Here is a 7168-nt window from a genome sequence, read left to right on the forward strand (position 1 = left end):
TAGAAGCAACCCGGGGAGAATTTATCCTACTAAGCCCCCAGACAATTTGCACTACCCTACCCATACTGTTCTATTTATTTATTTACAGGTGTACATACTGTAATTCCACCTATACATAGCCATTATGCTACTGCTCTTCATACTATTCATCCTGCACATACACTCACTATTACCTGCACTATTCTCACTACTCTTATAATGTTACCACACTGCACACTGTCTGTCTGTATATGGTTCATTCAGTATATCCAGATTTATTCTGTTTCTCTTATTCTGTTAATACACTGCATATATCTATATTATTCTCACTACTAGTATAATGTCACTGCTACTACATTGCACATATCTGTACATGTCGTTCATACATTGTTCATATTACATAGCCATATTTATTCCGCTCTTAGAACACTGCAATATATTTCTTGTCCTGCCTATGCACCACCTGTCATCTTTTTTTTTGCACTTCTGGTTGGACGCAAACTGCATTTCGCTGTCTTCGTACTTGTACACCGCACAATGACAATAAAGTTGAATCTAATATAAGAAGCAGAATGGCTGTAGCTACAAAAGAAAGAGTGTTTTTATCGGTTGGCTCTGAGTTTTGGGGAGTTTAAAGCGTGATGACACCAGATGACAACATGTGACATTCAGCCTGTAAGGGATGAGAACTATCTATAGGACAGGATCGATTCAACCCTTCTTAGCATCTGCTTCTGATAAAGTTCCTCCAGGCATTTCCCCTCACCATAATTAGCCCGGAAAGGGAGGTTTTTTTGTTTTACAGTAATGGACCCATACCAGCAGATCTTATTAACCACGCTATGCAATAAACAGCTTCTTTTTTATTATTATATAAAAATGGATTCTACATCTGGTTGGCTATTAAAATAAAAATAATATGGATTTGGAATTTTGAGCAATTACTTTACTACTTTCAAATGACTGGATTCATAACATATGCCATAGGACATACTGGACTCCCCAGAAGAGATACTGTACGTCTCTAAAGCCATTCCTACTCCCTATTGCACGTTCTGCCAACCTGAACAAACAGGTGCATGAATTTGGGAATAAAACAACATCAATAATATCTGATATGATAGGATGTTGACTTCATACTGACCCGATTGTTTTTTTACATTAATGATGACTTAATAATTTGCCGGGTTTCGGTACCCAACCCTATTTAGGACTAGGGGTGTGCCTGATTAAGAATTTACATAGTCCAATCAGATTTGTCAAGCCTGTCGTCGAGTGATCGTCAGGAGGGGGGGGGGGCATGCAACCGATTAGGACACAGACGTAAAAAGAGTAGCTTCTTATTGTGTAAGTGTTGCAAGGGTGTAGGTAATTATAATTGTAATAATTAATTAAAAGAGGTGAGCAGTCAGCAGCTGGCCCCCGGGTGAAGAGAAGCCAAGCGCACAGAGCAAAAGTCTGCTTTCCTGCTTTCCTTCTATACTTCTTTTACAATCCTCTAATGTTTTTATGCCACAAATGCAAACGTCATTGCATATTTGCAGCAGCTTGCTGGTGTGGTGTGCAGGATTTGGTGATCACTGGTGCGGACGGATCACGCCATTGGCTGTACGCTGGATCACGGCTGTGCTCTTGTATCGGGCGGTGGCACACACACACACACACTCGCGTTTTACTTTGGATGATATTTTACTATTTCAAAGTGCGCCCACACTCTTCTCCCAGACATTTTCACTTCACTGGTTGACATTTCCCTGGCACTAAGATGCTCCTCCATCGATCTCGGATCATGGAACGTGAAGCTTGAAAATCTGTCATGGGGCGGTTGGATTCCTTCACACACTTTAAAACATTTTAAAAGCGTCTTTCTTTGGACATTTTTACTTACAGCATTAGGCTATATTTTGATATTTATATCAAAATATGCTGTGTATTAACTTATTGGGAGAAAACAGGTAGTTCTATGTAAAATCCAACATTGAGCACACCCACATTTAGCCAAAATGGCATGATCCTCATTTCATAACGCTGACCAATCTCACAGTTGAATTGGGCTCCTTCGATCGAGGCATCGAATATTCAACTATTAATTTTTTTTTTATAAGCTTCCATTTCTCTTATTTAAAAAAAACGTGTGTGTGTGTGTGTGTGTGTGTGTGTGTGTTTGTGTGCGTGCATGCGTGTGTGCGTGTGTGTGTGTGTGTCTTCACTGAGAAAGATAAGGGGAGCATATATGTGGTGTTGGTGTACAACAACAAACAACCATGTTCCCAGTTAAACCAATGAAGTGCATTCACAAGCTGAATGCACGGATGCGGTTCTATCCAGTATGTGTGTACGTTGTGTATCGTGCATGCATGTCCAGGACTTTCCAACACTGACATGTTTACAGAAGGACCACACATAAGCAAAGGACGTATGCCAAGCCTGTGAAATATCCAGCTACAAGTGTGTCAACACACACGCACGCACGCACGCGCACACACACACACACACACACACACACACACACACACACACACACACACACACACACACACACACACACACACACACACACAAATGCACGCACTGCATACACAGTTCGGAAAGCCACAGAAATGTACCTGGCAACGTGCTATATTTTGCATTAAGTGCCTCTCCCACCCATATGTTTGTCAATCTAAACTATTTCGGCAAATATTCCCTGACATTGGTTTTACTGTGATGTGCTCAGATTATGGTGTGTTCCTTACTGGTGCTGCTGGAAAGCTTTAACCGTCTTCAAATTAAAGAAATCAAACAATATAAATACTTTAAACAGGGAGCTGTTTTTTTCTCTTTAGCAGCGTTAGATCACTGATTATCAAAACAATTGGCTAAATGGCTGCACCCATGCCCACTTTTGTACACGGCTTTAGAAATGTCAGAACTTTTTTGGGATGGTGCTATAGTATGGATCTGGTAAACAAGTCATGGAAAGTGTGCTTTGTGAGGTGACCTGAGCAAGCAAGTGAACACAATCTGGTGACAACACATAGTGCCAGAAGCCATAGTATTTTATTTTATTTTTTGCTCCGGTTTGCCATGTCCATGTTCTATTCAATTTGTGTTTATAGCAACCCGTTCTCATTCCCAACTCATCAAATACTGGTGCTTGGTCAGTGGCTCTCGGCGTCAGATAATCGCAAAAATCAGATCAAGATGACGTGGTATGAAGAGCGAGTGGTAGCAAGTGGTAAGAAAAGACAGACCAACCGTGTAAGGAGGTAGGTCGGGGTGGTGGATGGGTCAAACAACACAGGACTTTCACCCAGGAGGCCGGGGTTCGTGTCCCTTTCTCGTCCCGCGTGTCACTGAAAGGGGGGGAATTTCATAGAAATGGGTGTACATAGGGCTGACCACCCCCCTCCCCCCCCCAGGATACTTCATACATTAGCATCCATCCGGTCGCATTCCCCGAGCGGGAGCGATGAAAGCAGGTTTACATCACTGAACACGTCAGGTTCTTGCCTACACTCTGACCTCTGACAGTTTAATGGCGGTCAGGCTCTGACCTCTCGCCGTCGTCACCCAGCCTCTGAAATAAAAGGACATGATGAAAGATGAACAGGGGTGGGTTGTGGGTGTTGGGGGGACGGTTGGGGGGGAAGGTGGTGCTGTTGAGTAGTACACCCACCTGTGTGATATCCAGCGGTGAGGAGCAACTACTGATTTAGCATTGCTGATATCACACAGCCAGTGGTGGAATGTAACTAAGTACATTTACTCAAGTGCTCTACTTAAGTACAAATGTTGAAGTACCTTAACTTTACTTGTCTCTTCTTTTCATGTCACTTTCTACTTCTACTCCGCTACATTTCAGAGGGAAATATTATACTTTTTACTCCACTACATTCGTCTGACAGCTTTAGTTACTAGTTACTTTACAAGTTAAGATGTTTGCACACAAAACACATGTAGTTTATAAAATACGATACATTTGAATATAAATTAAACTGCCGACAATATATAGGCCTACAAGTCCAGCTGAAATGATTCGCCGATTAAACACTTAGTAGATTGACAGTTTGGATCGTTGCCAGTTTCTAAAATGTGAGGATTTTTCTGCATTTAATACTTTTAATACTTTAAAAGGTGCAGTAGGTAAGCCTTATAAAACTAACTTTCTGTCATATTTGCTGAAACTGACCCTATGTTCGAGAAGAACTACATGAAGCAGGTAATTTAAAAATATCTGTCTCCTCTGGCACCACCTACAGCCTGTAGTGCGATTTGCAAAAATCCACTCCCTGTTCAGATGCACCAATCAGGGCCGGGGAGAGGGGGCTTCTAAGTGCATGTCAATCACTGCTCACTCACACACATTCATTCTCCCTTGTGGGGGGAGGGGCTTAGGAGCCCGTTTTGGGCTTCAGCGGAAATGGGGGAGGGACTGGGAAGTTGTTCTTCACAATCCTACCTACGGCACCTTTAGGTACATTTTCTTGATGATACTTCAATACTTTTACTTTAGTTACATTTTTGAATGCAGAACAATTTCTTGTATTTTTTATAGTGGGGTATCAGTACTTTTACTTGAGTAAAGGATCTGAATACTTCTTCCACCTTACACAGCACACTGACCCCAATCACTTTCCATTTGCTGCTTCAAATGTTTCCATCTCATGTAGTCGGATAGATCCGATGCATGCTCTCCTTCACCGAGTGAAGGCTAACAGCCATTACCGTGCCTCTGTGACCCAGACAATAGCTCAACTCCCTTCTTTAGCATCGGCCCGTGTAATCTTTGGAGTTAATTTAAAGCAGGTTTACTTCTCCAGACATGTCTCTGAATCAGGGCTGCTCTGGAGAAAGACATAATCTCATTGGTTATGTTTAATCTCAATGGGAGCAGCGGAAAAGACAGCTTTTTGGAGCGCAAACCTGCAAACTGTGGTCAAAATATTTTTTAAACGAACAATATAAATGTCAATGACACTTTCAATTTCATAATCTTGGCATTCTTGACCCAAGAAAAGGCCAGCTGAGCCAAATAGCAAATATGCATGTTTTCTATTACTGGTAAATACGTAATATGAGCTTCCTTTTTGTGTACCCCTTGCGTTTTAAACTCAGCTCCAAGTAATGCCTACCATGCTCTAGAATACTTTGAAATGTAATAATAATGTCACTGAGTTTTTAGTCACAGCCTTAAGATTTTGCAATGACTGGGGATCTTGCAGGGTGACAATCTGCAATGCTACCATTTAAAGCAACACTATGTAACTTTTTTTCCCACTTTGGTCCCCCTACAGATTGTCTCATTGGAACTACAGCTGGCGCAACCCGCTGCATTGGTCCCCCTACAGGTTGTCTCAATGGAACTACAGCTGGTGCTACCCGCCGCTTTGGTCCCCCCTACAGGTTGTCTCAATGGAACTACAGCTGGTGCTACCCGCCACTTTGGTCCCCCTACAGGTTGTCTCAATGGAACTACAGCTGGCGCTACCCGCCACTTTGGTCCCCCTACAGGTTGTCTCAATGGAACTACAGCTGGTGCTACCCGCCACTTTGGTCCCCCTACAGGTTGTCTCATTGGAACTACAGCTGGCGCTACCCGCCACTTTGGTCCCCCCTACAGGTTGTCTCAATGGAACTACAGCTGGTGCTACCCGCCACTTTGGTCCCCCTACAGGTTGTCTCAATGAAACTACAGCTGGTGCTACCCGCCACTTTGGTCCCCCTACAGGTTGTCTCTTTGGAACTACAACTGGCGCTACCCGCCACTGTGGTCCCCCTACAGGTTGTCTCATTGGAACTACAGGTCGCGCTAAAAGTTACATAGTGTTGCTTTAATTTCACTATTATGACTTAAAACTTACGACAAAATCAAACCCGTTGGGTTTTGTCGGAATGTCGAGACAGGAAAAAGACTGCTGGGACTCCAACCACTGAGGTTTCATTCAACCATTACGATTATTTCTGAGGGTGTAACAATACAATGATCTGGATCAATACATCGATTTAATGATCCACGATCCAACATCATTGATGCAAAGGGAAAATATCGATACACACGTCTGGAAAATTCCCTTTTATTTTACAATCCCACTTTATATTTTTTTCTTTTTTATCAAAAAGAACAGTTTGTTTTTAATTTCAATGTCTGGAAGAGCTCAGTATATTTCATCTCGTATTTTTGTTGCGTTTTTTGAGTTGATATAAATGTGTTAAATAGGCATTTATGATACTGTCTTGTATTGATCGCAGGCCCTGAATTACACTGAATCGAAATCGTATCGTGACAGACTTTTGAGATATCAGCATATTGTCCAAATAATCGATAATACCGTATTGTGATAAAACCTGTGATTAACACCCATACGTAGCCCTGTATTGTAAAGTCACTCAATAATTGTCAAGCAGAGTAGATAATACAGTGGATGCTCAACAGTGTATACTCTGCTTTCATTGGGCCAAATGAAAATGAAAAAAATACACAAAAGCATGCTTTTCATTCAAGTGTGAAGACACCAACCACAGAAACCTCAGTAGAGACAGTTATCAATCCAGACATGAAGTTTTAGTAGAAATCCATAAATTCTGCACTGGTGGAAGAAGATAATGACTGGGATACAGATGTTCCGACTGGCTGTCCTCCAGTGCAAAGCTCGTCCTCTCCACAGAGGTCTTAATTCCATCCACTAATCATCCATTGGACAGCTTAAGATCTTGGATGACTACAGAACCCTGAAGCATCCTCCCTGTTCTATGTGCGTGGCTTTTCATCGGTCTACCTGGTCCAGAATAGTTTACGCATGAAGCCTTTATTTATTTATTTTTTTAGTTAGAAAGCTGGAATTAGCCCTTGTGTTGTCTTCGGGTCAAATTTGACCCGTTTTTTTTCAAAATGTATATATCAGAAATATGGGTTTCCTTTTTTTTAGGACACCGTTTTAGGCTTTAGCAGAAAGGGGGGAGGAACTGAGAAGTTGTCGATGTTCAAATTTTTTGGCTAAGTCCTGGATCTTCACAATCCTACCTACAGCACCTTTAAGTTGTAAGTTAAGTACATAACACAAGTTAAATTATGTATCTGAGTTAAAATAAGTCAACGTTGACGTTTGATTTCATACTGGACACAAACAGTGGCCTCCTGGGTGATAGTCTTGTGTTAGTTTGAACCATCCATATGCAGACTTTGATTAGAAACCTATTTGCGATACGT

The sequence above is a fragment of the Perca flavescens genome, chromosome 21 (genome assembly GCF_004354835.1).
Source record: "Perca flavescens isolate YP-PL-M2 chromosome 21, PFLA_1.0, whole genome shotgun sequence".
Lineage (NCBI taxonomy): Eukaryota > Metazoa > Chordata > Actinopteri > Perciformes > Percidae > Perca > Perca flavescens.